General features: G+C 42.8%; 35 non-coding genes and 9 pseudogenes across 35 annotated transcripts; all 44 read left to right on the forward strand.

Annotated features, from left to right (window-relative positions):
• Positions 1-85: 85 nt before the first annotated feature.
• Positions 86-297, forward strand: LOC136948188 (small nucleolar RNA U3). The gene has a single exon (XR_010877068.1). It is a non-coding gene; the product is annotated as a small nucleolar RNA U3 (small nucleolar RNA).
• A 406-nt stretch (positions 298-703) lies between these two features.
• LOC136948236 (small nucleolar RNA U3) lies at positions 704-915 on the forward strand. The gene has a single exon (XR_010877113.1). It is a non-coding gene; the product is annotated as a small nucleolar RNA U3 (small nucleolar RNA).
• Positions 916-1,321: 406 nt separating this feature from the next.
• Positions 1,322-1,533, forward strand: LOC136948431 (small nucleolar RNA U3). The gene has a single exon (XR_010877293.1). It is a non-coding gene; the product is annotated as a small nucleolar RNA U3 (small nucleolar RNA).
• Positions 1,534-1,939: 406 nt separating this feature from the next.
• Positions 1,940-2,151, forward strand: LOC136948269 (small nucleolar RNA U3). The gene has a single exon (XR_010877144.1). It is a non-coding gene; the product is annotated as a small nucleolar RNA U3 (small nucleolar RNA).
• A 404-nt stretch (positions 2,152-2,555) lies between these two features.
• On the forward strand, positions 2,556-2,767 carry LOC136948377 (small nucleolar RNA U3). The gene has a single exon (XR_010877245.1). It is a non-coding gene; the product is annotated as a small nucleolar RNA U3 (small nucleolar RNA).
• A 406-nt stretch (positions 2,768-3,173) lies between these two features.
• On the forward strand, positions 3,174-3,385 carry LOC136948527 (small nucleolar RNA U3). Its single transcript, XR_010877346.1, has one exon. It is a non-coding gene; the product is annotated as a small nucleolar RNA U3 (small nucleolar RNA).
• A 404-nt stretch (positions 3,386-3,789) lies between these two features.
• On the forward strand, positions 3,790-4,001 carry LOC136948414 (small nucleolar RNA U3). Its single transcript, XR_010877280.1, has one exon. It is a non-coding gene; the product is annotated as a small nucleolar RNA U3 (small nucleolar RNA).
• A 404-nt stretch (positions 4,002-4,405) lies between these two features.
• On the forward strand, positions 4,406-4,617 carry LOC136948454 (small nucleolar RNA U3). Its single transcript, XR_010877310.1, has one exon. It is a non-coding gene; the product is annotated as a small nucleolar RNA U3 (small nucleolar RNA).
• A 404-nt stretch (positions 4,618-5,021) lies between these two features.
• On the forward strand, positions 5,022-5,233 carry LOC136948455 (small nucleolar RNA U3). The gene has a single exon (XR_010877311.1). It is a non-coding gene; the product is annotated as a small nucleolar RNA U3 (small nucleolar RNA).
• Positions 5,234-5,639: 406 nt separating this feature from the next.
• Positions 5,640-5,845, forward strand: LOC136948413 (small nucleolar RNA U3). Its single transcript, XR_010877279.1, has one exon. It is a non-coding gene; the product is annotated as a small nucleolar RNA U3 (small nucleolar RNA).
• Positions 5,846-6,251: 406 nt separating this feature from the next.
• On the forward strand, positions 6,252-6,463 carry LOC136948196 (small nucleolar RNA U3). The gene has a single exon (XR_010877076.1). It is a non-coding gene; the product is annotated as a small nucleolar RNA U3 (small nucleolar RNA).
• Positions 6,464-6,867: 404 nt separating this feature from the next.
• LOC136948260 (small nucleolar RNA U3) lies at positions 6,868-7,079 on the forward strand. The gene has a single exon (XR_010877135.1). It is a non-coding gene; the product is annotated as a small nucleolar RNA U3 (small nucleolar RNA).
• A 406-nt stretch (positions 7,080-7,485) lies between these two features.
• On the forward strand, positions 7,486-7,697 carry LOC136948406 (small nucleolar RNA U3). The gene has a single exon (XR_010877272.1). It is a non-coding gene; the product is annotated as a small nucleolar RNA U3 (small nucleolar RNA).
• A 406-nt stretch (positions 7,698-8,103) lies between these two features.
• On the forward strand, positions 8,104-8,315 carry LOC136948321 (small nucleolar RNA U3). Its single transcript, XR_010877193.1, has one exon. It is a non-coding gene; the product is annotated as a small nucleolar RNA U3 (small nucleolar RNA).
• A 404-nt stretch (positions 8,316-8,719) lies between these two features.
• Positions 8,720-8,931, forward strand: LOC136948310 (small nucleolar RNA U3). Its single transcript, XR_010877182.1, has one exon. It is a non-coding gene; the product is annotated as a small nucleolar RNA U3 (small nucleolar RNA).
• Positions 8,932-9,337: 406 nt separating this feature from the next.
• Positions 9,338-9,549, forward strand: LOC136948174 (small nucleolar RNA U3). The gene has a single exon (XR_010877055.1). It is a non-coding gene; the product is annotated as a small nucleolar RNA U3 (small nucleolar RNA).
• Positions 9,550-9,953: 404 nt separating this feature from the next.
• Positions 9,954-10,165, forward strand: LOC136948195 (small nucleolar RNA U3). The gene has a single exon (XR_010877075.1). It is a non-coding gene; the product is annotated as a small nucleolar RNA U3 (small nucleolar RNA).
• Positions 10,166-10,571: 406 nt separating this feature from the next.
• Positions 10,572-10,783, forward strand: LOC136948329 (small nucleolar RNA U3). The gene has a single exon (XR_010877201.1). It is a non-coding gene; the product is annotated as a small nucleolar RNA U3 (small nucleolar RNA).
• A 404-nt stretch (positions 10,784-11,187) lies between these two features.
• On the forward strand, positions 11,188-11,399 carry LOC136948201 (small nucleolar RNA U3). The gene has a single exon (XR_010877081.1). It is a non-coding gene; the product is annotated as a small nucleolar RNA U3 (small nucleolar RNA).
• A 406-nt stretch (positions 11,400-11,805) lies between these two features.
• LOC136948531 (small nucleolar RNA U3) lies at positions 11,806-12,010 on the forward strand (annotated as a pseudogene).
• Positions 12,011-12,416: 406 nt separating this feature from the next.
• LOC136948279 (small nucleolar RNA U3) lies at positions 12,417-12,628 on the forward strand. Its single transcript, XR_010877153.1, has one exon. It is a non-coding gene; the product is annotated as a small nucleolar RNA U3 (small nucleolar RNA).
• Positions 12,629-13,034: 406 nt separating this feature from the next.
• On the forward strand, positions 13,035-13,246 carry LOC136948273 (small nucleolar RNA U3). The gene has a single exon (XR_010877148.1). It is a non-coding gene; the product is annotated as a small nucleolar RNA U3 (small nucleolar RNA).
• Positions 13,247-13,652: 406 nt separating this feature from the next.
• On the forward strand, positions 13,653-13,864 carry LOC136948189 (small nucleolar RNA U3). Its single transcript, XR_010877069.1, has one exon. It is a non-coding gene; the product is annotated as a small nucleolar RNA U3 (small nucleolar RNA).
• A 406-nt stretch (positions 13,865-14,270) lies between these two features.
• On the forward strand, positions 14,271-14,475 carry LOC136948532 (small nucleolar RNA U3; annotated as a pseudogene).
• A 406-nt stretch (positions 14,476-14,881) lies between these two features.
• LOC136948365 (small nucleolar RNA U3) lies at positions 14,882-15,093 on the forward strand. Its single transcript, XR_010877236.1, has one exon. It is a non-coding gene; the product is annotated as a small nucleolar RNA U3 (small nucleolar RNA).
• A 406-nt stretch (positions 15,094-15,499) lies between these two features.
• On the forward strand, positions 15,500-15,711 carry LOC136948541 (small nucleolar RNA U3). Its single transcript, XR_010877348.1, has one exon. It is a non-coding gene; the product is annotated as a small nucleolar RNA U3 (small nucleolar RNA).
• A 404-nt stretch (positions 15,712-16,115) lies between these two features.
• LOC136948214 (small nucleolar RNA U3) lies at positions 16,116-16,327 on the forward strand. The gene has a single exon (XR_010877093.1). It is a non-coding gene; the product is annotated as a small nucleolar RNA U3 (small nucleolar RNA).
• Positions 16,328-16,733: 406 nt separating this feature from the next.
• Positions 16,734-16,938, forward strand: LOC136948533 (small nucleolar RNA U3; annotated as a pseudogene).
• A 406-nt stretch (positions 16,939-17,344) lies between these two features.
• LOC136948190 (small nucleolar RNA U3) lies at positions 17,345-17,556 on the forward strand. Its single transcript, XR_010877070.1, has one exon. It is a non-coding gene; the product is annotated as a small nucleolar RNA U3 (small nucleolar RNA).
• Positions 17,557-17,962: 406 nt separating this feature from the next.
• On the forward strand, positions 17,963-18,167 carry LOC136948537 (small nucleolar RNA U3; annotated as a pseudogene).
• A 406-nt stretch (positions 18,168-18,573) lies between these two features.
• Positions 18,574-18,785, forward strand: LOC136948366 (small nucleolar RNA U3). The gene has a single exon (XR_010877237.1). It is a non-coding gene; the product is annotated as a small nucleolar RNA U3 (small nucleolar RNA).
• Positions 18,786-19,191: 406 nt separating this feature from the next.
• On the forward strand, positions 19,192-19,403 carry LOC136948553 (small nucleolar RNA U3). Its single transcript, XR_010877350.1, has one exon. It is a non-coding gene; the product is annotated as a small nucleolar RNA U3 (small nucleolar RNA).
• A 404-nt stretch (positions 19,404-19,807) lies between these two features.
• Positions 19,808-20,019, forward strand: LOC136948215 (small nucleolar RNA U3). Its single transcript, XR_010877094.1, has one exon. It is a non-coding gene; the product is annotated as a small nucleolar RNA U3 (small nucleolar RNA).
• Positions 20,020-20,425: 406 nt separating this feature from the next.
• LOC136948538 (small nucleolar RNA U3) lies at positions 20,426-20,630 on the forward strand (annotated as a pseudogene).
• Positions 20,631-21,036: 406 nt separating this feature from the next.
• On the forward strand, positions 21,037-21,241 carry LOC136948506 (small nucleolar RNA U3; annotated as a pseudogene).
• Positions 21,242-21,647: 406 nt separating this feature from the next.
• LOC136948191 (small nucleolar RNA U3) lies at positions 21,648-21,859 on the forward strand. The gene has a single exon (XR_010877071.1). It is a non-coding gene; the product is annotated as a small nucleolar RNA U3 (small nucleolar RNA).
• Positions 21,860-22,265: 406 nt separating this feature from the next.
• On the forward strand, positions 22,266-22,470 carry LOC136948539 (small nucleolar RNA U3; annotated as a pseudogene).
• A 406-nt stretch (positions 22,471-22,876) lies between these two features.
• LOC136948192 (small nucleolar RNA U3) lies at positions 22,877-23,088 on the forward strand. The gene has a single exon (XR_010877072.1). It is a non-coding gene; the product is annotated as a small nucleolar RNA U3 (small nucleolar RNA).
• Positions 23,089-23,494: 406 nt separating this feature from the next.
• Positions 23,495-23,699, forward strand: LOC136948540 (small nucleolar RNA U3; annotated as a pseudogene).
• A 406-nt stretch (positions 23,700-24,105) lies between these two features.
• On the forward strand, positions 24,106-24,317 carry LOC136948193 (small nucleolar RNA U3). The gene has a single exon (XR_010877073.1). It is a non-coding gene; the product is annotated as a small nucleolar RNA U3 (small nucleolar RNA).
• Positions 24,318-24,723: 406 nt separating this feature from the next.
• On the forward strand, positions 24,724-24,928 carry LOC136948542 (small nucleolar RNA U3; annotated as a pseudogene).
• A 406-nt stretch (positions 24,929-25,334) lies between these two features.
• On the forward strand, positions 25,335-25,546 carry LOC136948281 (small nucleolar RNA U3). Its single transcript, XR_010877155.1, has one exon. It is a non-coding gene; the product is annotated as a small nucleolar RNA U3 (small nucleolar RNA).
• A 405-nt stretch (positions 25,547-25,951) lies between these two features.
• Positions 25,952-26,163, forward strand: LOC136948362 (small nucleolar RNA U3). Its single transcript, XR_010877232.1, has one exon. It is a non-coding gene; the product is annotated as a small nucleolar RNA U3 (small nucleolar RNA).
• A 406-nt stretch (positions 26,164-26,569) lies between these two features.
• Positions 26,570-26,782, forward strand: LOC136948177 (small nucleolar RNA U3). Its single transcript, XR_010877058.1, has one exon. It is a non-coding gene; the product is annotated as a small nucleolar RNA U3 (small nucleolar RNA).
• Positions 26,783-26,827: the final 45 nt, after the last annotated feature.

Below are 26,827 nucleotides of genomic sequence, written 5' to 3' on the forward strand. Positions count from 1 at the left end.
GTCGACCATTCAATTGGCTTTGGAACCCAGTGGTGCGTATGTGCTCCTCGAGATATAAAGCCAGGTTGTTCCCAGTCCAACAACCAAGACTATACTTTCAGGGATCATTTCTATAGTTTGTTTTTGAGAAATGTGTTTGTAAGGAGTGGTCTCACTATCCATGATGAAGATGCAGATGTTCCTTTCTGAGCAGGAATCTGGTGGAAAGGTGTGGCTGTGTTCACTGTCCTACCACCATTGATGACTGTTCCAAGTTCTTGAATGGAACTTGGACGAAAGGATCATGTTCTGAGTGGATTTACATTGATTGTTCAAGCAAAGTCAGTCACAGTAATGTTTGCATCTGTCTCATGATGCGCTGGACTGTGCAATTGACGACACTGCTGGGATGTGGAGGGAGTGCAACAACGGCCTTCATGTTGATCAATACTTATATCCTTGCCAAGTTTAGCTGAATTTGGTTCTCTCTATGCAAGGAATCCACGGATACAAACGAACAACTTATTTCTCTATGTAACGTTTTGTCATGTGGAAGATTTCAGAACTCTGCGTGAAATGTCTTTGACCAAGAGACACGTTCCACGTGTCGTAGCTTTAGCATAATTGATTGTTACAGGTGTCGACCATTCAATTGGCTTTGGAACCCAGTGGTGCGTATGCGCTCCTCGAGATAAAAAGCCAGGTTGTTCCCAGTCCAACAACCAAGACTATACTTTCAGGGATCATTTCTATAGTTTGTTTTTGAGAAATGTGTTTCTAAGGAGTGGTCTCACTATCCATGATGAAAATGCAGATGTTCCTTTCTGAGCAGGAATCTGGTGGAAAGGTGTGGCTGTGTTCACTGTCCTACCACCATTGATGACTGTTCCAAGTTCTTGAATGGAACTTGGACGAAAGGATCATGTTCTGAGTGGATTTACATTGATTGTTCAAGCAAGGTCAGTCACAGTAATGTTTGCATCTGTCTCATGATGCGCTGGACTGTGCAATTGACGACACTGCTGGGATGTGGAGGGAGTGCAACAACGGCCTTGATGTTGATCAATACTTATATCCGTGCCAAGTTTAGCTGAATTTGGTTCTCTCTATGCAAGGAATCCACGGATACAAATGAACAACTTATTTCTCTATGTAACGTTTTGTCATGTGGAAGATTTCAGAACTCTGCCTGAAATGTCTTTGACCAAGAGACACATTCCACGTGTCGCGGCTTTAGCATAATTGATTTTTACAGATGTCGACAGTTCAATTGGCTTTGGAACCCAGTGGTGCGTATGTGCTCCTCAAGATATAAAGCCAGGTTGTTCCCAGTCCAACAACTAAGACTATACTTTCAGGGATCATTTCTATAGTTTGTTTTTGTAAAATGTGTTTCTAAGGCGTGGTCTCACTATCCATGATGAAAATGCAGATGTTCCATTCTGAGCAGGAATCTGGTGGAAAGGTGTGGCTGTGTTCACTGTCCTACCACCATTGATGACTGTTCCAAGTTCTTGAATGGAACTTGGACGAAAGGATAATGTTCTGAGTGGATTTACATTGATTGTTCAAGCAAAGTCAGTCACAGTAATGTTTGCATCTGTCTCATGATGCGCTGGACTGTGCAATTGACGACACTGCTGGGATGTGGAGGGAGTGCAACAACGGCCTTGATGTTGATCAATACTTATATCCGTGCCAAGTTTAGCTGAATTTGGTTCTCTCTATGCAAGGAATCCACGGATACAAATGAACAACTTATTTCTCTATGTAACGTTTTGTCATGTGGAAGATTTCAGAACTCTGCGTGAAATGTCTTTGACCAAGAGACACGTTCCACGTGTCGTAGCTTTAGCATAATTGATTGTTACAGGTGTCGACCATTCAATTGGCTTTGGAACCCAGTGGTGCGTATGTGCTCCTCGAGATATAAAGCCAGGTTGTTCCCAGTCCATCAACCAAGACTATATTTTCAGGGATCATTTCTATAGTTTGTTTTTGAGAAATGTGTTTCTAAGGAGTGGTCTCACTATCCATGATGAAGATGCAGATGTTCCTTTCTGAGCAGGAATCTGGTGGAAAGGTGTGGCTGTGTTCACTGTCCTACCACCATTGATGACTGTTCCAAGTTCTTGAATGGAACTTGGACGAAAGGATCATGTTCTGAGTGGATTTACATTGATTGTTCAAGCAAAGTCAGTCACAGTAATGTTTGCATCTGTCTCATGATGCGCTGGACTGTGCGATTTGCGACACTGCTGGGATGTGGAGGGATTGCAACAACGGCCTTGATGTTGATTAATACTTAGATCCGTGCCAAGTTTAGCTGAATTTGGTTCTCTCTATGCAAGGAATCCACGGATACAAATGAACAATTTAGTTCTCTATGCAACGTTTTGTCATGTGGAAGATTTCAGAACTCTGCGTGAAATGTCTGACCAAGAGACACGTTCCACGTGTCGCAGCTTTAGCATAATTGATTGTTACAGGTGTCGACCATTCAATTGGCTTTGGAACCAGGTGGTGCGTATGTGCTCCTCAAGATATAAAGCCAGGTTGTTCCCAGTCCAACAACTAAGACTATACTTTCAGGGATCATTTCTATAGTTTGTTTTTGTAAAATGTGTTTCTAAGGCGTGGTCTCACTATCCATGATGAAGATGCAGATGTTCCGTTCTGAGCAGGAATCTGGTGGAAAGGTGTGGCTGTGTTCACTGTCCTACCACCATTGATGACTGTTCCAAGTTCTTGAATGGAACTTGGACGAAAGGATAATGTTCTGAGTGGATTTACATTGATTGTTCAAGCAAAGTCAGTCACAGTAATGTTTGCATCTGTCTCATGATGCGCTGGACTGTGCAATTGACGACACTGCTGGGATGTGGAGGGAGTGCAACAACGGCCTTGATGTTGATCAATACTTATATCCGTGCCAAGTTTAGCTGAATTTGGTTCTCTCTATGCAAGGAATCCACGGATACAAATGAACAACTTATTTCTCTATGTAACGTTTTGTCATGTGGAAGATTTCAGAACTCTGCGTGAAATGTCTTTGACCAAGAGACACGTTCCACGTGTCGTAGCTTTAGCATAATTGATTGTTACAGGTGTCGACCATTCAATTGGCTTTGGAACCCAGTGGTGCGTATGTGCTCCTCGAGATATAAAGCCAGGTTGTTCCCAGTCCATCAACCAAGACTATACTTTCAGGGATCATTTCTATAGTTTGTTTTTGAGAAATGTGTTTCTAAGGAGTGGTCTCACTATCCATGATGAAGATGCAGATGTTCCTTTCTGAGCAGGAATCTGGTGGAAAGGTGTGGCTGTGTTCACTGTCCTACCACCATTGATGACTGTTCCAAGTTCTTGAATGGAACTTGGACGAAAGGATCATGTTCTGAGTGGATTTACATTGATTGTTCAAGCAAAGTCAGTCACAGTAATGTTTGCATCTGTCTCATGATGCGCTGGACTGTGCGATTTGCGACACTGCTGGGATGTGGAGGGATTGCAACAACGGCCTTGATGTTGATTAATACTTAGATCCGTGCCAAGTTTAGCTGAATTTGGTTCTCTCTATGCAAGGAATCCACGGATACAAATGAACAATTTAGTTCTCTATGCAACGTTTTGTCATGTGGAAGATTTCAGAACTCTGCGTGAAATGTCTGACCAAGAGACACGTTCCACGTGTCGCAGCTTTAGCATAATTGATTGTTACAGGTGTCGACCATTCAATTGGCTTTGGAACCAGGTGGTGCGTATGTGCTCCTCAAGATATAAAGCCAGGTTGTTCCCAGTCCAACAACTAAGACTATACTTTCAGGGATCATTTCTATAGTTTGTTTTTGTAAAATGTGTTTCTAAGGTGTGGTCTCACTATCCATGATGAAGATGCAGATGTTCCGTTCTGAGCAGGAATCTGGTGGAAAGGTGTGGCTGTGTTCACTGTCCTACCACCATTGATGACTGTTCCAAGTTCTTGAATGGAACTTGGACGAAAGGATAATGTTCTGAGTGGATTTACATTGATTGTTCAAGCAAAGTCAGTCACAGTAATGTTTGCATCTGTCTCATGATGCGCTGGACTGTGCGTTTTGCGACACTGCTGGGATGTGGAGGGAGTGCAACAACGGCCTTGATGTTGATCAATACTTAGATCCGTGCCAAGTTTAGCTGAATATGGTTCTCTCTATGCAAGGAATCCACGGATACAAATGAACAACTTAGTTCTCTATGCAACGTTTTGTCATGTGGAAGATTTCAGAACTCTGCGTGAAATGTCTGACCAAGAGACACGTTCCACGTGTCGCAGCTTTAGCATAATTGATTGTTACAGGTGTCGACCATTCAATTGGCTTTGGAACCAGGTGGTGCGTATGTGCTCCTCAAGATATAAAGCCAGGTTGTTCCCAGTCCAACAACCAACACTATACTTTCAGGGATTATTTCTATAGTTTGTTTTTGAGAAATGTGTTTCTAAGGAGTGGTCTCACTATCCATGATGAAGATGCAGATGTTCCTTTCTGAGCAGGAATCTGGTGGAAAGGTGTGGCTGTGTTCACTGTCCTACCACCATTGAGGACTGTTCCAAGTTCTTGAATGGAACTTGGACGAAAGGATCAGGTTCTGAGTGGATTTACATTGATTGTTCAAGCAAAGTCAGTCACAGTAATGTTTGCATCTGTCTCATGATGCGCTGGACTGTGCAATTGACGACACTGCTGGGATGTGGAGGGAGTGCAACAACGGCCTTGATGTTGATCAATACTTATATCCGTGCCAAGTTTAGCTGAATTTGGTTCTCTCTATGCAAGGAATCCACGGATACAAATGAACAACTTAGTTCTCTATGCAACGTTTTGTCATGTGGAAGATTTCAGAACTCTGCGTGAAATGTCTGACCAAGAGACACGTTCCACGTGTCGCAGCTTTAGCATAATTGATTGTTACAGGTGTCGACCATTCAATTGGCTTTGGAACCAGGTGGTGCGTATGTGCTCCTCAAGATATAAAGCCAGGTTGTTCCCAGTCCAACAACCAACACTATACTTTCAGGGATTATTTCTATAGTTTGTTTTTGAGAAATGTGTTTCTAAGGAGTGGTCTCACTATCCATGATGAAGATGCAGATGTTCCTTTCTGAGCAGGAATCTGGTGGAAAGGTGTGGCTGTGTTCACTGTCCTACCACCATTGAGGACTGTTCCAAGTTCTTGAATGGAACTTGGACGAAAGGATCAGGTTCTGAGTGGATTTACATTGATTGTTCAAGCAAAGTCAGTCACAGTAATGTTTGCATCTGTCTCATGATGCGCTGGACTGTGCAATTGACGACACTGCTGGGATGTGGAGGGAGTGCAACAACGGCCTTGATGTTGATCAATACTTATATCCGTGCCAAGTTTAGCTGAATTTGGTTCTCTCTATGCAAGGAATCCACGGATACAAATGAACAACTTAGTTCTCTATGTAACGTTTTGTCATGTGGAAGATTTCAGAACTCTGCGTGAAATGTCTTTGACCAAGAGACACGTTCCACGTGTCGTAGCTTTAGCATAATTGATTGTTACAGGTGTCGACCATTCAATTGGCTTTGGAACCCAGTGGTGCGTATGCGCTCCTCGAGATAAAAAGCCAGGTTGTTCCCAGTCCAACAACCAAGACTATACTTTCAGGGATCATTTCTATAGTTTGTTTTGGAGAAATGTGTTTCTAAGGAGTGGTCTCACTATCCATGATGCAGATGTTCCTTTCTGAGCAGGAATCTGGTGGAAAGGTGTGGCTGTGTTCACTGTCCTACCACCATTGATGACTGTTCCAAGTTCTTGAATGGAACTTGGACGAAAGGATCATGTTCTGAGTGGATTTACATTGATTGTTCAAGCAAAGTCAGTCACAGTAATGTTTGCATCTGTCTCATGATGCGCTGGACTGTGCAATTGACGACACTGCTGGGATGTGGAGGGAGTGCAACAACGGCCTTGATGTTGATCAATACTTATATCCGTGCCAAGTTTAGCTGAATTTGGTTCTCTCTATGCAAGGAATCCACGGATACAAATGAACAACTTAGTTCTCTATGTAAAGTTTTGTCATGTGGAAGATTTCAGAACTCTGCGTGAAATGTCTTTGACCAAGAGACACGTTCGACGTGTCGTAGCTTTAGCATAATTGATTGTTACAGGTGTCGACCATTCAATTGGCTTTGGAACCCAGTGGTGCGTATGTGCTCCTCGAGATATAAAGCCAGGTTGTTCCCAGTCCATCAACCAAGACTATACTTTCAGGGATCATTTCTATAGTTTGTTTTTGAGAAATGTGTTTCTAAGGAGTGGTCTCACTATCCATGATGAAGATGCAGATGTTCCTTTCTGAGCAGGAATCTGGTGGAAAGGTGTGGCTGTGTTCACTGTCCTACCGCCATTGATGACTGTTCCAAGTTCTTGAATGGAACTTGGACGAAAGGATCATGTTCTGAGTGGATTTACATTGATTGTTCAAGCAAAGTCAGTCACAGTAATGTTTGCATCTGTCTCATGATGCGCTGGACTGTGCGATTTGCGACACTGCTGGGATGTGGAGGGATTGCAACAACGGCCTTGATGTTGATTAATACTTAGATCCGTGCCAAGTTTAGCTGAATTTGGTTCTCTCTATGCAAGGAATCCACGGATACAAATGAACAATTTAGTTCTCTATGCAACGTTTTGTCATGTGGAAGATTTCAGAACTCTGCGTGAAATGTCTGACCAAGAGACACGTTCCACGTGTCGCAGCTTTAGCATAATTGATTGTTACAGGTGTCGACCATTCAATTGGCTTTGGAACCCAGTGGTGCGTATGCGCTCCTCGAGATAAAAAGCCAGGTTGTTCCCAGTCCAACAACCAAGACTATACTTTCAGGGATCATTTCTATAGTTTGTTTTTGAGAAATGTGTTTCTAAGGAGTGGTCTCACTATCCATGATGAAGATGCAGATGTTCCTTTCTGCGCAGGAATCTGGTGGAAAGGTGTGGCTGTGTTCACTGTCCTACCACCATTGATGACTGTTCCAAGTTCTTGAATGGAACTTGGACGAAAGGATCATGTTCTGAGTGGATTTACATTGATTGTTCAAGCAAAGTCAGTCACAGTAATGTTTGCATCTGTCTCATGATGCGCTGGACTGTGCAATTGACGACACTGCTGGGATGTGGAGGGAGTGCAACAACGGCCTTGATGTTGATCAATACTTATATCCGTGCCAAGTTTAGCTGAATTTGGTTCTCTCTATGCAAGGAATCCACGGATACAAATGAACAACTTATTTCTCTATGTAAAGTTTTGTCATGTGGAAGATTTCAGAACTCTGCGTGAAATGTCTTTGACCAAGAGACACGTTCCACGTGTCGTAGCTTTAGCATAATTGATTGTTACAGGTGTCGACCATTCAATTGGCTTTGGAACCAGGTGGTGCGTATGTGCTCCTCAAGATATAAAGCCAGGTTGTTCCCAGTCCAACAACCAACACTATACTTTCAGGGATTATTTCTATAGTTTGTTTTTGAGAAATGTGTTTCTAAGGAGTGGTCTCACTATCCATGATGAAGATGCAGATGTTCCTTTCTGAGCAGGAATCTGGTGGAAAGGTGTGGCTGTGTTCACTGTCCTACCACCATTGAGGACTGTTCCAAGTTCTTGAATGGAACTTGGACGAAAGGATCATGTTCTGAGTGGATTTACATTGATTGTTCAAGCAAAGTCAGTCACAGTAATGTTTGCATCTGTCTCATGATGCGCTGGACTGTGCAATTGACGACACTGCTGGGATGTGGAGGGAGTGCAACAACGGCCTTGATGTTGATCAATACTTATATCCGTGCCAAGTTTAGCTGAATTTGGTTCTCTCTATGCAAGGAATCCACGGATACAAATGAACAACTTAGTTCTCTATGTAACGTTTTGTCATGTGGAAGATTTCAGAACTCTGCGTGAAATGTCTTTGACCAAGAGACACATTCCACGTGTCGCGGCTTTAGCATAATTGATTGTTACAGATGTCGACCGTTCAATTGGCTTTGGAACCCAGTGGTGCGTATGTGCTCCTCAAGATATAAAGCCAGGTTGTTCCCAGTCCGACAACTAAGACTATACTTTCAGGGATCATTTCTATAGTTTGTTTTTGTAAAATGTGTTTCTAAGGCGTGGTCTCACTATCCATGATGAAGATGCAGATGTTCAGTTCTGAGCAGGAATCTGGTGGAAAGGTGTGGCTGTGTTCACTGTCCTACCACCATTGATGACTGTTCCAAGTTCTTGAATGGAACTTGGACGAAAGGATCATGTTCTGAGTGGATTTACATTGATTGTTCGAGCAAAGTCAGTCACAGTAATGTTTGCATCTGTCTCATGATGCGCTGGACTGTGCGATTTGCGATACTGCTGGGATGTGGAGGGATTGCAACAACGGCCTTGATGTTGATTAATAATTAGATCCGTGCCAAGTTTAGCTGAATTTGGTTCTCTCTATGCAAGGAATCCACGGATACAAATGAACAATTTAGTTCTCTATGCAACGTTTTGTCATGTGGAAGATTTCAGAACTCTGCGTGAAATGTCTGACCAAGAGACACGTTCCACGTGTCGTAGCTTTAGCATAATTGATTGTTACAGGTGTCGACCATTCAATTGGCTTTGGAACCCAGTGGTGCGTATGTGCTCCTCGAGATATAAAGCCAGGTTGTTCCCAGTCCATCAACCAAGACTATACTTTCAGGGATCATTTCTATAGTTTGCTTTTGAGAAATGTGTTTTTAAGGAGTGGTCTCACTATCCATGATGAAGATGCAGATGTTCCTTTCTGAGCAGGAATCTGGTGGAAAGGTGTGGCTGTGTTCACTGTCCTACCACCATTGATGACTGTTCCAAGTTCTTGAATGGAACTTGGACGAAAGGATCATGTTCTGAGTAGATTTACATTGATTGTTCAAGCAAAGTCAGTCACAGTAATGTTTGCATCTGTCTCATGATGCGCTGGACTGTGCGATTTGCGACACTGCTGGGATGTGGAGGGATTGCAACAACGGCCTTGATGTTGATTAATACTTAGATCCGTGCCAAGTTTAGCTGAATATGGTTCTCTCTATGCAAGGAATCCACGGATACAAATGAACAACTTAGTTCTCTATGCAACGTTTTGTCATGTGGAAGATTTCAGAACTCTGCGTGAAATGTCTTTGACCAAGAGACACGTTCCACGTGTCGTAGCTTTAGCATAATTGATTGTTACAGGTGTCGACCATTCAATTGGCTTTGGAACCCAGTGGTGCGTATGCGCTCCTCGAGATATAAAGCCAGGTTGTTCCCAGTCCAACAACCAAGACTATACTTTCAGGGATCATTTCTATAGTTTGTTTTTGAGAAATGTGTTTCTAAGGAGTGGTCTCACTATCCATGATGAAGATGCAGATGTTCCTTTCTGAGCAGGAATCTGGTGGAAAGGTGTGGCTGTGTTCACTGTCCTACCACCATTGATGATTGTTCCAAGTTCTTGAATGGAACTTGGACGAAAGGATCATGTTCTGAGTGGATTTACATTGATTGTTCAAGCAAAGTCAGTCACAGTAATGTTTGCATCTGTCTCATGATGCGCTGGACTGTGTGATTTGCGACACTGCTGGGATGTGGAGGGATTGCAACAACGGCCTTGATGTTGATCAATACTTAGATCCGTGCCAAGTTTAGCTGAATTTGGTTCTCTCTATGGAAGGAATCCACGGATACAAATGAACAATTTGGTTCTCTATGCAATGTTTTGTCATGTGGAAGATTTCAGAACTCTGCGTGAAATGTCTGACCAAGAGACACATTCCACGTGTCGCAGCTTTAGCATAATTGATTGTTACAGGTGTCGACCATTCAATTGGCTTTGGAACCCAGTGGTGCGTATGCGCTCCTCGAGATATAAAGCCAGGTTGTTCCCAGTCCAACAACCAAGACTATACTTTCAGGGATCATTTCTATAGTTTGTTTTTGAGAAATGTGTTTCAAAGGAGTGGTCTCACTATCCATGATGAAGATGCAGATGTTCCTTTCTGAGCAGGAGTCTGGTGGAAAGGTGTGGCTGTGTTCACTGTCCTACCACCATTGATGACTGTTCCAAGTTCTTGAATGGAACTTGGACGAAAGGATCATGTTCTGAGTGGATTTACATTGATTGTTCAAGCAAAGTCAGTCACAGTAATGTTTGCATCCGTCTCATGATGCGCTGGACTGTGCGATTTGCGACACTGCTGGGATGTGGAGGGATTGCAACAACGGCCTTGATGTTGATCAATACTTAGATCCGTGCCAAGTTTAGCTGAATTTGGTTCTCTCTATGCAAGGAATCCATGGATACAAATGAACAACTTAGTTCTCTATGCAAAAGTTTGTCATGTGGAAAATTTCAGAACTCTGCCTGAAATGTCTTTGACCAAGAGACACATTCCACGTGTCGCGGCTTAAGCATAATTGATTGTTACAGGTGTCGACCATTCAATTGGATTTGGAACCAGGTGGTGCGTATGTGCTCCTCAAGATATAAAGCCAGGTTGTTCCCAGTCCAACAACCAACACTATACTTTCAGGGATTATTTCTATAGTTTGTTTTTGAGAAATGTGTTTCTAAGGAGTGGTCTCACTATCCATGATGAAGATGCAGATGTTCCTTTCTGAGCAGGAATCTGGTGGAAAGGTGTGGCTGTGTTCACTGTCCTACCACCATTGATGACTGTTCCAAGTTCTTGAATGGAACTTGGACGAAAGGATCATGTTCTGAGTGGATTTACATTGATTGTTCAAGCAAAGTCAGTCACAGTAATGTTTGCATCTGTCTCATGATGCGCTGGACTGTGTGATTTGCGACACTGCTGGGATGTGGAGGGATTGCAACAACGGCCTTGATGTTGATCAATACTTAGATCCGTGCCAAGTTTAGCTGAATTTGGTTCTCTCTATGGAAGGAATCCATGGATACAAATGAACAATTTGGTTCTCTATGCAATGTTTTGTCATGTGGAAGATTTCAGAACTCTGCGTGAAATGTCTGACCAAGAGACACATTCCACGTGTCGCAGCTTTAGCATAATTGATTGTTACAGGTGTCGACCATTCAATTGGCTTTGGAACCCAGTGGTGCGTATGCGCTCCTCGAGATATAAAGCCAGGTTGTTCCCAGTCCAACAACCAAGACTATACTTTCAGGGATCATTTCTATAGTTTGTTTTTGAGAAATGTGTTTCTAAGGAGTGGTCTCACTATCCATGATGAAGATGCAGATGTTCCTTTCTGAGCAGGAGTCTGGTGGAAAGGTGTGGCTGTGTTCACTGTCCTACCACCATTGATGACTGTTCCAAGTTCTTGAATGGAACTTGGACGAAAGGATCATGTTCTGAGTGGATTTACATTGATTGTTCAAGCAAAGTCAGTCACAGTAATGTTTGCATCCGTCTCATGATGCGCTGGACTGTGCGATTTGCGACACTGCTGGGATGTGGAGGGATTGCAACAACGGCCTTGATGTTGATCAATACTTAGATCCGTGCCAAGTTTAGCTGAATTTGGTTCTCTCTATGCAAGGAATCCACGGATACAAATGAACAACTTAGTTCTCTATGCAAAAGTTTGTCATGTGGAAAATTTCAGAACTCTGCCTGAAATGTCTTTGACCAAGAGACACATTCCACGTGTCGCGGCTTAAGCATAATTGATTGTTACAGGTGTCGACCATTCAATTGGATTTGGAACCAGGTGGTGCGTATGTGCTCCTCAAGATATAAAGCCAGGTTGTTCCCAGTCCAACAACCAACACTATACTTTCAGGGATTATTTCTATAGTTTGTTTTTGAGAAATGTGTTTCTAAGGAGTGGTCTCACTATCCATGATGAAGATGCAGATGTTCCTTTCTGAGCAGGAATCTGGTGGAAAGGTGTGGCTGTGTTCACTGTCCTACCACTATTGATGACTATTCTTGAATGGAACTTGGACGAAAGGATCATGTTCTGAGTGGATTTACATTGATTGTTCAAGCAAAGTCAGTCACAGTAATGTTTGCATCTGTCTCATGATGCGCTGGACTGTGCAATTGACGACACTGCTGGGATGTGGAGGGAGTGCAACAACGGCCTTCATGTTGATCAATACTTATATCCTTGCCAAGTTTAGCTGAATTTGGTTCTCTCTATGCAAGGAATCCACGGATACAAACGAACAACTTAGTTCTCTATGTAACGTTTTGTCATGTGGAAGATTTCAGAACTCTGCGTGAAATGTCTTTGACCAAGAGACACGTTCCACGTGTCGTAGCTTTAGCATAATTGATTGTTACAGGTGTCGACCATTCAATTGGCTTTGGAACCCAGTGGTGCGTATGTGCTCCTCGAGATATAAAGCCAGGTTGTTCCCAGTCCAACAACCAAGACTATACTTTCAGGGATCATTTCTATAGTTTGTTTTTGAGAAATGTGTTTCTAAGGAGTGGTCTCACTATCCATGATGAAGATGCAGATGTTCCTTTCTGAGCAGGAATCTGGTGGAAAGGTGTGGCTGTGTTCACTGTCCTACCACCATTGATGACTGTTCCAAGTTCTTGAATGGAACTTGGACGAAAGGATCATGTTCTGAGTAGATTTACATTGATTGTTCAAGCAAAGTCAGTCACAGTAATGTTTGCATCTGTCTCATGATGCGCTGGACTGTGCGATTTGCGACACTGCTGGGATGTGGAGGGATTGCAACAACGGCCTTGATGTTGATTAATACTTAGATCCGTGCCAAGTTTAGCTGAATATGGTTCTCTCTATGCAAGGAATCCACGGATACAAATGAACAACTTAGTTCTCTATGCAACGTTTTGTCATGTGGAAGATTTCAGAACTCTGCCTGAAATGTCTTTGACCAAGAGACACATTCCACGTGTCGCGGCTTTAGCATAATTGATTGTTACAGATGCCGACCGTTCAATTGGCTTTGGAACCCAGTGGTGCGTATGCGCTCCTCGAGATATAAAGCCAGGTTGTTCCCAGTCCAACAACCAAGACTATACTTTCAGGGATCATTTCTATAGTTTGTTTTTGAGAAATGTGTTTCTAAGGCGTGGTCTCGCTATCCATGATGAAGATGCAGATGTTCCTTTCTGAGCAGGAATCTGGTGGAAAGGTGTGGCTGTGTTCACTGTCCTACCACCATTGATGACTGTTCCAAGTTCTTGAATGGAATTTGGACGAAAGGATAATGTTCTGAGTGGATTTACATTGATTGTTCAAGCAAAGTCAGTCACAGTAATGTTTGCATCTGTCTCATGATGCGCTGGACTGTGCAATTGACGACACTGCTGGGATGTGGAGGGAGTGCAACAACGGCCTTGATGTTGATCAATACTTGGATCCGTGCCAAGTTTAGCTGAATATGGTTCTCTCTATGCAAGGAATCCACGGATACAAATGAACAACTTAGTTCTCTATGTAATGTTTTGTCATGTGGAAGATTTCAGAACTCTGCGTGAAATGTCTTTGACCAAGAGACACGTTCCACGTGTCGTAGCTTTAGCATAATTGATTGTTACAGGTGTCGACCATTCAATTGGCTTTGGAACCCAGTGGTGCGTATGTGCTCCTCGAGATATAAAGCCAGGTTGTTCCCAGTCCAACAACCAAGACTATACTTTCAGGGATCATTTCTATAGTTTGTTTTTGAGAAATGTGTTTGTAAGGAGTGGTCTCACTATCCATGATGAAGATGCAGATGTTCCTTTCTGAGCAGGAATCTGGTGGAAAGGTGTGGCTGTGTTCACTGTCCTACCACCATTGATGACTGTTCCAAGTTCTTGAATGGAACTTGGACGAAAGGATCATGTTCTGAGTGGATTTACATTGATTGTTCAAGCAAAGTCAGTCACAGTAATGTTTGCATCTGTCTCATGATGCGCTGGACTGTGCGATTTGCGACACTGCTGGGATGTGGAGGGATTGCAACAACGGCCTTGATGTTGATCAATACTTAGATCCGTGCCAAGTTTAGCTGAATTTGGTTCTCTCTATGGAAGGAATCCACGGATACAAATGAACAACTTAGTTCTCTATGCAAAAGTTTGTCATGTGGAAAATTTCAGAACTCTGCCTGAAATGTCTTTGACCAAGAGACACATTCCACCTGTCGCGGCTTAAGCATAATTGATTGTTACAGGTGTCGACCATTCAATTGGATTTGGAACCAGGTGGTGCGTATGTGCTCCTCAAGATATAAAGCCAGGTTGTTCCCAGTCCAACAACCAACACTATACTTTCAGGGATTATTTCTATAGTTTGTTTTTGAGAAATGTGTTTCTAAGGAGTGGTCTCACTATCCATGATGAAGATGCAGATGTTCCTTTCTGAGCAGGAATCTGGTGGAAAGGTGTGGCTGTGTTCACTGTCCTACCACTATTGATGACTATTCTTGAATGGAACTTGGACGAAAGGATCATGTTCTGAGTGGATTTACATTGATTGTTCAAGCAAAGTCAGTCACAGTAATGTTTGCATCTGTCTCATGATGCGCTGGACTGTGCAATTGACGACACTGCTGGGATGTGGAGGGAGTGCAACAACGGCCTTCATGTTGATCAATACTTATATCCTTGCCAAGTTTAGCTGAATTTGGTTCTCTCTATGCAAGGAATCCACGGATACAAACGAACAACTTATTTCTCTATGTAACGTTTTGTCATGTGGAAGATTTAAGAACTCTGCGTGAAATGTCTTTGACCAAGAGACACGTTCCACGTGTCGTAGCTTTAGCATAATTGATTGTTACAGGTGTCGACCATTCAATTGGCTTTGGAACCCAGTGGTGCGTATGTGCTCCTCGAGATATAAAGCCAGGTTGTTCCCAGTCCATCAACCAAGACTATACTTTCAGGGATCATTTCTATAGTTTGTTTTTGAGAAATGTGTTTCTAAGGAGTGGTCTCACTATCCATGATGAAGATGCAGATGTTCCTTTCTGAGCAGGAATCTGGTGGAAAGGTGTGGCTGTGTTCACTGTCCTACCACCATTGATGACTGTTCCAAGTTCTTGAATGGAACTTGGACGAAATGATCATGTTCTGAGTAGATTTACATTGATTGTTCAAGCAAAGTCAGTCACAGTAATGTTTGCATCTGTCTCATGATGCGCTGGACTGTGCGATTTGCGACACTGCTGGGATGTGGAGGGATTGCAACAACGGCCTTGAAGTTGATTAATACTTAGATCCGTGCCAAGTTTAGCTGAATATGGTTCTCTCTATGCAAGGAATCCACGGATACAAATGAACAACTTAGTTCTCTATGCAACGTTTTGTCATGTGGAAGATTTCAGAACTCTGCGTGAAATGTCTTTGACCAAGAGACACGTTCCACGTGTCGTAGCTTTAGCATAATTGATTGTTACAGGTGTCGACCATTCAATTGGCTTTGGAACCCAGTGGTGCGTATGCGCTCCTCGAGATATAAAGCCAGGTTGTTCCCAGTCCAACAACCAAGACTATACTTTCAGGGATCATTTCTATAGTTTGTTTTTGAGAAATGTGTTTCTAAGGAGTGGTCTCACTATCCATGATGAAGATGCAGATGTTCCTTTCTGAGCAGGAATCTGGTGGAAAGGTGTGGCTGTGTTCACTGTCCTACCACCATTGATGACTGTTCCAAGTTCTTGAATGGAACTTGGACGAAAGGATCATGTTCTGAGTGGATTTACATTGATTGTTCAAGCAAAGTCAGTCACAGTAATGTTTGCATCTGTCTCATGATGCGCTGGACTGTGTGATTTGCGACACTGCTGGGATGTGGAGGGATTGCAACAACGGCCTTGATGTTGATCAATACTTAGATCCGTGCCAAGTTTAGCTGAATTTGGTTCTCTCTATGGAAGGAATCCACGGATACAAATGAACAATTTGGTTCTCTATGCAATGTTTTGTCATGTGGAAGATTTCAGAACTCTGCGTGAAATGTCTGACCAAGAGACACATTCCACGTGTCGCAGCTTTAGCATAATTGATTGTTACAGGTGTCGACCATTCAATTGGCTTTGGAACCCAGTGGTGCGTATGCGCTCCTCGAGATATAAAGCCAGGTTGTTCCCAGTCCAACAACCAAGACTATACTTTCAGGGATCATTTCTATAGTTTGATTTTGAGAAATGTGTTTCTAAGGAGTGGTCTCACTATCCATGATGAAGATGCAGATGTTCCTTTCTGAGCAGGAGTCTGGTGGAAAGGTGTGGCTGTGTTCACTGTCCTACCACCATTGATGACTGTTCCAAGTTCTTGAATGGAACTTGGACGAAAGGATCATGTTCTGAGTGGATTTACATTGATTGTTCAAGCAAAGTCAGTCACAGTAATGTTTGCATCCGTCTCATGATGCGCTGGACTGTGCGATTTGCGACACTGCTGGGATGTGGAGGGATTGCAACAACGGCCTTGATGTTGATCAATACTTAGATCCGTGCCAAGTTTAGCTGAATTTGGTTCTCTCTATGCAAGGAATCCACGGATACAAATGAACAACTTAGTTCTCTATGCAAAAGTTTGTCATGTGGAAAATTTCAGAACTCTGCCTGAAATGTCTTTGACCAAGAGACACATTCCACGTGTCGCGGCTTAAGCATAATTGATTGTTACAGGTGTCGACCATTCAATTGGATTTGGAACCAGGTGGTGCGTATGTGCTCCTCAAGATATAAAGCCAGGTTGTTCCCAGTCCAACAACCAACACTATACTTTCAGGGATTATTTCTATAGTTTGTTTTTGAGAAATGTGTTTCTAAGGAGTGGTCTCACTATCCATGATGAAGATGCAGATGTTCCTTTCTGAGCAGGAATCTGGTGGAAAGGTGTGGCTGTGTTCACTGTCCTACCACTATTGATGACTATTCTTGAATGGAACTTGGACGAAAGGATCATGTTCTGAGTGGATTTACATTGATTGTTCAAGCAAAGTCAGTCACAGTAATGTTTGCATCTGTCTCATGATGCGCTGGACTGTGCTATTTACGACACTGCTGGGATGTGGGGGGAGTGCAACAACGGCCTTCATGTTGATCAATACTTAGATCCGTGCAAAGTTTAGCTGAATTTGGTTCTCTCTATGCAAGGAATCCACGGATACAAATGAACAACTTAGTTCTCTATGTAATGTTTTGTCATGTGGAAGATTTCAGAACTCTGCGTGAAATGTCTTTGACCAAGAGACACGTTCCACGTGTCGTAGCTTTAGCATAATTGATTGTTACAGGTGTCGACCATTCAATTGGCTTTGGAACCCAGTGGTGCGTATGTGCTCCTCGAGATATAAAGCCAGGTTGTTCCCAGTCCAACAACCAAGACTATACTTTCAGGGATCATTTCTATAGTTTGTTTTTGAGAAATGTGTTTGTAAGGAGTGGTCTCACTATCCATGATGAAGATGCAGATGTTCCTTTCTGAGCAGGAATCTGGTGGAAAGGTGTGGCTGTGTTCACTGTCCTACCACCATTGATGACTGTTCCAAGTTCTTGAATGGAACTTGGACGAAAGGATCATGTTCTGAGTGGATTTACATTGATTGTTCAAGCAAAGTCAGTCACAGTAATGTTTGCATCTGTCTCATGATGCGCTGGACTGTGCGATTTGCGACACTGCTGGGATGTGGAGGGATTGCAACAACGGCCTTGATGTTGATCAATACTTAGATCCGTGCCAAGTTTAGCTGAATTTGGTTCTCTCTATGGAAGGAATCCACGGATACAAATGAACAACTTAGTTCTCTATGCAAAAGTTTGTCATGTGGAAAATTTCAGAACTCTGCCTGAAATGTCTTTGACCAAGAGACACATTCCACCTGTCGCGGCTTAAGCATAATTGATTGTTACAGGTGTCGACCATTCAATTGGATTTGGAACCAGGTGGTGCGTATGTGCTCCTCAAGATATAAAGCCAGGTTGTTCCCAGTCCAACAACCAACACTATACTTTCAGGGATTATTTCTATAGTTTGTTTTTGAGAAATGTGTTTCTAAGGAGTGGTCTCACTATCCATGATGAAGATGCAGATGTTCCTTTCTGAGCAGGAATCTGGTGGAAAGGTGTGGCTGTGTTCACTGTCCTACCACTATTGATGACTATTCTTGAATGGAACTTGGACGAAAGGATCATGTTCTGAGTGGATTTACATTGATTGTTCAAGCAAAGTCAGTCACAGTAATGTTTGCATCTGTCTCATGATGCGCTGGACTGTGCAATTGACGACACTGCTGGGATGTGGAGGGAGTGCAACAACGGCCTTCATGTTGATCAATACTTATATCCTTGCCAAGTTTAGCTGAATTTGGTTCTCTCTATGCAAGGAATCCACGGATACAAACGAACAACTTATTTCTCTATGTAACGTTTTGTCATGTGGAAGATTTAAGAACTCTGCGTGAAATGTCTTTGACCAAGAGACACGTTCCACGTGTCGTAGCTTTAGCATAATTGATTGTTACAGGTGTCGACCATTCAATTGGCTTTGGAACCCAGTGGTGCGTATGTGCTCCTCGAGATATAAAGCCAGGTTGTTCCCAGTCCATCAACCAAGACTATACTTTCAGGGATCATTTCTATAGTTTGTTTTTGAGAAATGTGTTTCTAAGGAGTGGTCTCACTATCCATGATGAAGATGCAGATGTTCCTTTCTGAGCAGGAATCTGGTGGAAAGGTGTGGCTGTGTTCACTGTCCTACCACCATTGATGACTGTTCCAAGTTCTTGAATGGAACTTGGACGAAATGATCATGTTCTGAGTAGATTTACATTGATTGTTCAAGCAAAGTCAGTCACAGTAATGTTTGCATCTGTCTCATGATGCGCTGGACTGTGCGATTTGCGACACTGCTGGGATGTGGAGGGATTGCAACAACGGCCTTGAAGTTGATTAATACTTAGATCCGTGCCAAGTTTAGCTGAATATGGTTCTCTCTATGCAAGGAATCCACGGATACAAATGAACAACTTAGTTCTCTATGCAACGTTTTGTCATGTGGAAAATTTCAGAACTCTGCGTGAAATGTCTTTGACCAAGAGACACGTTCCACGTGTCGTAGCTTTAGCATAATTGATTGTTACAGGTGTCGACCATTCAATTGGCTTTGGAACCCAGTGGTGCGTATGCGCTCCTCGAGATATAAAGCCAGGTTGTTCCCAGTCCAACAACCAAGACTATACTTTCAGGGATCATTTCTATAGTTTGTTTTTGAGAAATGTGTTTCTAAGGAGTGGTCTCACTATCCATGATGAAGATGCAGATGTTCCTTTCTGAGCAGGAATCTGGTGGAAAGGTGTGGCTGTGTTCACTGTCCTACCACCATTGATGACTGTTCCAAGTTCTTGAATGGAACTTGGACGAAAGGATCATGTTCTGAGTGGATTTACATTGATTGTTCAAGCAAAGTCAGTCACAGTAATGTTTGCATCTGTCTCATGATGCGCTGGACTGTGTGATTTGCGACACTGCTGGGATGTGGAGGGATTGCAACAACGGCCTTGATGTTGATCAATACTTAGATCCGTGCCAAGTTTAGCTGAATTTGGTTCTCTCTATGGAAGGAATCCACGGATACAAATGAACATTTTGGTTCTCTATGCAATGTTTTGTCATGTGGAAGATTTCAGAACTCTGCGTGAAATGTCTGACCAAGAGACACATTCCACGTGTCGCAGCTTTAGCATAATTGATTGTTACAGGTGTCGACCATTCAATTGGCTTTGGAACCCAGTGGTGCGTATGCGCTCCTCGAGATATAAAGCCAGGTTGTTCCCAGTCCAACAACCAAGACTATACTTTCAGGGATCATTTCTATAGTTTGATTTTGAGAAATGTGTTTCTAAGGAGTGGTCTCACTATCCATGATGAAGATGCAGATGTTCCTTTCTGAGCAGGAGTCTGGTGGAAAGGTGTGGCTGTGTTCACTGTCCTACCACCATTGATGACTGTTCCAAGTTCTTGAATGGAACTTGGACGAAAGGATCATGTTCTGAGTGGATTTACATTGATTGTTCAAGCAAAGTCAGTCACAGTAATGTTTGCATCCGTCTCATGATGCGCTGGACTGTGCGATTTGCGACACTGCTGGGATGTGGAGGGATTGCAACAACGGCCTTGATGTTGATCAATACTTAGATCCGTGCCAAGTTTAGCTGAATTTGGTTCTCTCTATGCAAGGAATCCACGGATACAAATGAACAACTTAGTTCTCTATGCAAAAGTTTGTCATGTGGAAAATTTCAGAACTCTGCCTGAAATGTCTTTGACCAAGAGACACATTCCACGTGTCGCGGCTTAAGCATAATTGATTGTTACAGGTGTCGACCATTCAATTGGATTTGGAACCAGGTGGTGCGTATGTGCTCCTCAAGATATAAAGCCAGGTTGTTCCCAGTCCAACAACCAACACTATACTTTCAGGGATTATTTCTATAGTTTGTTTTTGAGAAATGTGTTTCTAAGGAGTGGTCTCACTATCCATGATGAAGATGCAGATGTTCCTTTCTGAGCAGGAATCTGGTGGAAAGGTGTGGCTGTGTTCACTGTCCTACCACTATTGATGACTATTCTTGAATGGAACTTGGACGAAAGGATCATGTTCTGAGTGGATTTACATTGATTGTTCAAGCAAAGTCAGTCACAGTAATGTTTGCATCTGTCTCATGATGCGCTGGACTGTGCTATTTACGACACTGCTGGGATGTGGGGGGAGTGCAACAACGGCCTTCATGTTGATCAATACTTAGATCCGTGCAAAGTTTAGCTGAATTTGGTTCTCTCTATGCAAGGAATCCACGGATACAAATGAACAATTTAGTTCTCTATGCAAAATTTTGTCATGTGGAAGATTTCAGAACTCTGCCTGAAATGTCTTTGACCAAGAGACACATTCCACGTGTCGCGGCTTTAGCATAATTGATTGTTACAGATGCCGACCGTTCAATTGGCTTTGGAACCCAGTGGTGCGTATGTGCTCCTCGAGATATAAAGCCAGGTTGTTCCCAGTCCAACAACAAAGACTATACTTTCAGGGATCATTTCTATAGTTTGTTTTTGTAAAATGTGTTTCTAAGGCGTGGTCTCGCTATCCATGATGAAGATGCAGATGTTCCTTTCTGAGCAGGAATCTGGTGGAAAGGTGTGGCTGTGTTCACTGTCCTACCACTATTGATGACTATTCTTGAATGGAACTTGGACGAAAGGATCATGTTCTGAGTGGATTTACATTGATTGTTCAAGCAAAGTCAGTCACAGTAATGTTTGCATCTGTCTCATGATGCGCTGGACTGTGCAATTGACGACACTGCTGGGATGTGGAGGGAGTGCAACAACGGCCTTGATGTTGATCAATACTTGGATCCGTGCCAAGTTTAGCTGAATATGGTTCTCTCTATGCAAGGAATCCACGGATACAAATGAACAACTTAGTTCTCTATGTAATGTTTTGTCATGTGGAAGATTTCAGAACTCTGCGTGAAATGTCTTTGACCAAGAGACACGTTCCACGTGTCATAGCTTTAGCATAATTGATTGTTACAGGTGTCGACCATTCAATTGGCTTTGGAACCCAGTGGTGCGTATGTGCTCCTCGAGATATAAAGCCAGGTTGTTCCCAGTCCAACAACCAAGACTATACTTTCAGGGATCATTTCTATAGTTTGTTTTTGAGAAATGTGTTTGTAAGGAGTGGTCTCACTATCCATGATGAAGATGCAGATGTTCCTTTCTGAGCAGGAATCTGGTGGAAAGGTGTGGCTGTGTTCACTGTCCTACCACCATTGATGACTGTTCCAAGTTCTTGAATGGAACTTGGACGAAAGGATCATGTTCTGAGTGGATTTACATTGATTGTTCAAGCAAAGTCAGTCACAGTAATGTTTGCATCTGTCTCATGATGCGCTGGACTGTGCGATTTGCGACACTGCTGGGATGTGGAGGGATTGCAACAACGGCCTTGATGTTGATCAATACTTAGATCCGTGCCAAGTTTAGCTGAATTTGGTTCTCTCTATGGAAGGAATCCACGGATACAAATGAACAACTTAGTTCTCTATGCAAAAGTTTGTCATGTGGAAAATTTCAGAACTCTGCCTGAAATGTCTTTGACCAAGAGACACATTCCACGTGTCGCGGCTTAAGCATAATTGATTGTTACAGGTGTCGACCATTCAATTGGATTTGGAACCAGGTGGTGCGTATGTGCTCCTCAAGATATAAAGCCAGGTTGTTCCCAGTCCAACAACCAACACTATACTTTCAGGGATTATTTCTATAGTTTGTTTTTGAGAAATGTGTTTCTAAGGAGTGGTCTCACTATCCATGATGAAGATGCAGATGTTCCTTTCTGAGCAGGAATCTGGTGGAAAGGTGTGGCTGTGTTCACTGTCCTACCACTATTGATGACTATTCTTGAATGGAACTTGGACGAAAGGATCATGTTCTGAGTGGATTTACATTGATTGTTCAAGCAAAGTCAGTCACAGTAATGTTTGCATCTGTCTCATGATGCGCTGGACTGTGCAATTGACGACACTGCTGGGATGTGGAGGGAGTGCAACAACGGCCATGATGTTGATCAATACTTATATCCTTGCCAAGTTTAGCTGAATTTGGTTCTCTCTATGCAAGGAATCCACGGATACAAACGAACAACTTATTTCTCTATGTAACGTTTTGTCATGTGGAAGATTTCAGAACTCTGCGTGAAATGTCTTTGACCAAGAGACACGTTCCACGTGTCGTAGCTTTAGCATAATTGATTGTTACAGGTGTCGACCATTCAATTGGCTTTGGAACCCAGTGGTGCGTATGTGCTCCTCGAGATATAAAGCCAGGTTGTTCCCAGTCCAACAACCAAGACTATACTTTCAGGGATCATTTCTATAGTTTGTTTTTGAGAAATGTGTTTGTAAGGAGTGGTCTCACTATCCATGATGAAGATGCAGATGTTCCTTTCTGAGCAGGAATCTGGTGGAAAGGTGTGGCTGTGTTCACTGTCCTACCACCATTGATGACTGTTCCAAGTTCTTGAATGGAACTTGGACGAAAGGATCATGTTCTGAGTGGATTTACATTGATTGTTCAAGCAAAGTCAGTCACAGTAATGTTTGCATCTGTCTCATGATGCGCTGGACTGTGCGATTTGCGACACTGCTGGGATGTGGAGGGATTGCAACAACGGCCTTGATGTTGATCAATACTTAGATCCGTGCCAAGTTTAGCTGAATTTGGTTCTCTCTATGGAAGGAATCCACGGATACAAATGAACAACTTAGTTCTCTATGCAAAAGTTTGTCATGTGGAAAATTTCAGAACTCTGCCTGAAATGTCTTTGACCAAGAGACACATTCCACCTGTCGCGGCTTAAGCATAATTGATTGTTACAGGTGTCGACCATTCAATTGGATTTGGAACCAGGTGGTGCGTATGTGCTCCTCAAGATATAAAGCCAGGTTGTTCCCAGTCCAACAACCAACACTATACTTTCAGGGATTATTTCTATAGTTTGTTTTTGAGAAATGTGTTTCTAAGGAGTGGTCTCACTATCCATGATGAAGATGCAGATGTTCCTTTCTGAGCAGGAATCTGGTGGAAAGGTGTGGCTGTGTTCACTGTCCTACCACTATTGATGACTATTCTTGAATGGAACTTGGACGAAAGGATCATGTTCTGAGTGGATTTACATTGATTGTTCAAGCAAAGTCAGTCACAGTAATGTTTGCATCTGTCTCATGATGCGCTGGACTGTGCAATTGACGACACTGCTGGGATGTGGAGGGAGTGCAACAACGGCCTTCATGTTGATCAATACTTATATCCTTGCCAAGTTTAGCTGAATTTGGTTCTCTCTATGCAAGGAATCCACGGATACAAACGAACAACTTATTTCTCTATGTAACGTTTTGTCATGTGGAAGATTTAAGAACTCTGCGTGAAATGTCTTTGACCAAGAGACACGTTCCACGTGTCGTAGCTTTAGCATAATTGATTGTTACAGGTGTCGACCATTCAATTGGCTTTGGAACCCAGTGGTGCGTATGTGCTCCTCGAGATATAAAGCCAGGTTGTTCCCAGTCCAACAACCAAGACTATACTTTCAGGGATCATTTCTATAGTTTGTTTTTGAGAAATGTGTTTGTAAGGAGTGGTCTCACTATCCATGATGAAGATGCAGATGTTCCTTTCTGAGCAGGAATCTGGTGGAAAGGTGTGGCTGTGTTCACTGTCCTACCACCATTGATGACTGTTCCAAGTTCTTGAATGGAACTTGGACGAAAGGATCATGTTCTGAGTGGATTTACATTGATTGTTCAAGCAAAGTCAGTCACAGTAATGTTTGCATCCGTCTCATGATGCGCTGGACTGTGCGAATTGCGACACTGCTGGGATGTGGAGGGATTGCAACAACGGCCTTGATGTTGATCAATACTTAGATCCGTGCCAAGTTTAGCTGAATTTGGTTCTCTCTATGCAAGGAATCCACGGATACAAATGAACAACTTAGTTCTCTATGCAAAAGTTTGTCATGTGGAAAATTTCAGAACTCTGCCTGAAATGTCTTTGACCAAGAGACACATTCCACGTGTCGCGGCTTAAGCATAATTGATTGTTACAGGTGTCGACCATTCAATTGGATTTGGAACCAGGTGGTGCGTATGTGCTCCTCAAGATATAAAGCCAGGTTGTTCCCAGTCCAACAACCAACACTATACTTTCAGGGATTATTTCTATAGTTTGTTTTTGAGAAATGTGTTTCTAAGGAGTGGTCTCACTATCCATGATGAAGATGCAGATGTTCCTTTCTGAGCAGGAATCTGGTGGAAAGGTGTGGCTGTGTTCACTGTCCTACCACTATTGATGACTATTCTTGAATGGAACTTGGACGAAAGGATCATGTTCTGAGTGGATTTACATTGATTGTTCAAGCAAAGTCAGTCACAGTAATGTTTGCATCTGTCTCATGATGCGCTGGACTGTGCTATTTACGACACTGCTGGGATGTGGGGGGAGTGCAACAACAGCCTTCATGTTGATCAATACTTAGATCCGTGCAAAGTTTAGCTGAATTTGGTTCTCTCTATGCAAGGAATCCACGGATACAAATGAACAATTTAGTTCTCTATGCAAAATTTTGTCATGTGGAAGATTTCAGAACTCTGCCTGAAATGTCTTTGACCAAGAGACACATTCCACGTGTCGCGGCTTTAGCATAATTGATTGTTACAGATGCCGACCGTTCAATTGGCTTTGGAACCCAGTGGTGCGTATGTGCTCCTCGAGATATAAAGCCAGGTTGTTCCCAGTCCAACAACCAAGACTATACTTTCAGGGATCATTTCTATAGTTTGTTTTTGAGAAATGTGTTTCTAAGGAGTGGTCTCACTATCCATGATGAAGATGCAGATGTTCCTTTCTGAGCAGGAATCTGGTGGAAAGGTGTGGCTGTGTTCACTGTCCTACCACCATTGATGACTGTTCCAAGTTCTTGAATGGAACTTGGACGAAAGGATCATGTTCTGAGTAGATTTACATTGATTGTTCAAGCAAAGTCAGTCACAGTAATGTTTGCATCTGTCTCATGATGCGCTGGACTGTGCAATTGACGACACTGCTGGGATGTGGAGGGAGTGCACAACGGCCTTGATGTTGATCAATACTTATATCCGTGCCAAGTTTAGCTGAATTTGGTTCTCTCTATGCAAGGAATCCACGGATACAAATGAACAACTTAGTTCTCTATGTAACGTTTTGTCATGTGGAAGATTTCAGAACTCTGCGTGAAATGTCTTTGACCAAGAGACACGTTCCACGTGTCGTAGCTTTAGCATAATTGATTGTTACAGGTGTCGACCATTCAATTGGCTTTGGAACCCAGTGGTGCGTATGCGCTCCTCGAGATATAAAGCCAGGTTGTTCCCAGTCCAACAACCAAGACTATACTTTCAGGGATCATTTCTATAGTTTGTTTTTGAGAAATGTGTTTCTAAGGAGTGGTCTCAGTATCCATGATGAAGATGCAGATGTTCCTTTCTGAGCAGGAATCTGGTGGAAAGGTGTGGCTGTGTTCACTGTCCTACCACCATTGATGACTGTTCCAAGTTCTTGAATGGAACTTGGACGAAAGGATCATGTTCTGAGTGGATTTACATTGATTGTTCAAGCAAAGTCAGTCACAGTAATGTTTGCATCTGTCTCATGATGCGCTGGACTGTGCGATTTGCGACACTGCTGGGATGTGGAGGGATTGCAACAACGGCCTTGATGTTGATCAATACTTAGATCCGTGCCAAGTTTAGCTGAATTTGGTTCTCTCTATGCAAGGAATCCACGGATACAAATGAACAACTTAGTTCTCTATGCAAAATTTTGTCATGTGGAAGATTTCAGAACTCTGCCTGAAATGTCTTTGACCAAGAGACACATTCCACGTGTCGCGGCTTTAGCATAATTGATTGTTACAGATGTCGACCGTTCAATTGGCTTTGGAACCCAGTGGTGCGTATGTGCTCCTCAAGATATAAAGCCAGGTTGTTCCCAGTCCAACAACCAAGATTATACTTTCAGGGGTCATTTCTATAGTTTGTTTTTTGAGAAATGTGTTTCTAAGGAGTGGTCTCACTATCCATGATGAAGATGCAGATGTTCCTTTCTGAGCAGGAGTCTGGTGGAAAGGTGTGGCTGTGTTCACTGTCCTACCACCATTGATGACTGTTCCAAGTTCTTGAATGGAACTTGGACGAAAGGATCGTGTTCTGAGTGGATTTACATTGATTGTTCAAGCAAAGTCAGTCACAGTAATGTTTGCA

The sequence above is a fragment of the Osmerus mordax genome, chromosome 8, assembly GCF_038355195.1.
Source record: "Osmerus mordax isolate fOsmMor3 chromosome 8, fOsmMor3.pri, whole genome shotgun sequence".
NCBI lineage: Eukaryota > Metazoa > Chordata > Actinopteri > Osmeriformes > Osmeridae > Osmerus > Osmerus mordax.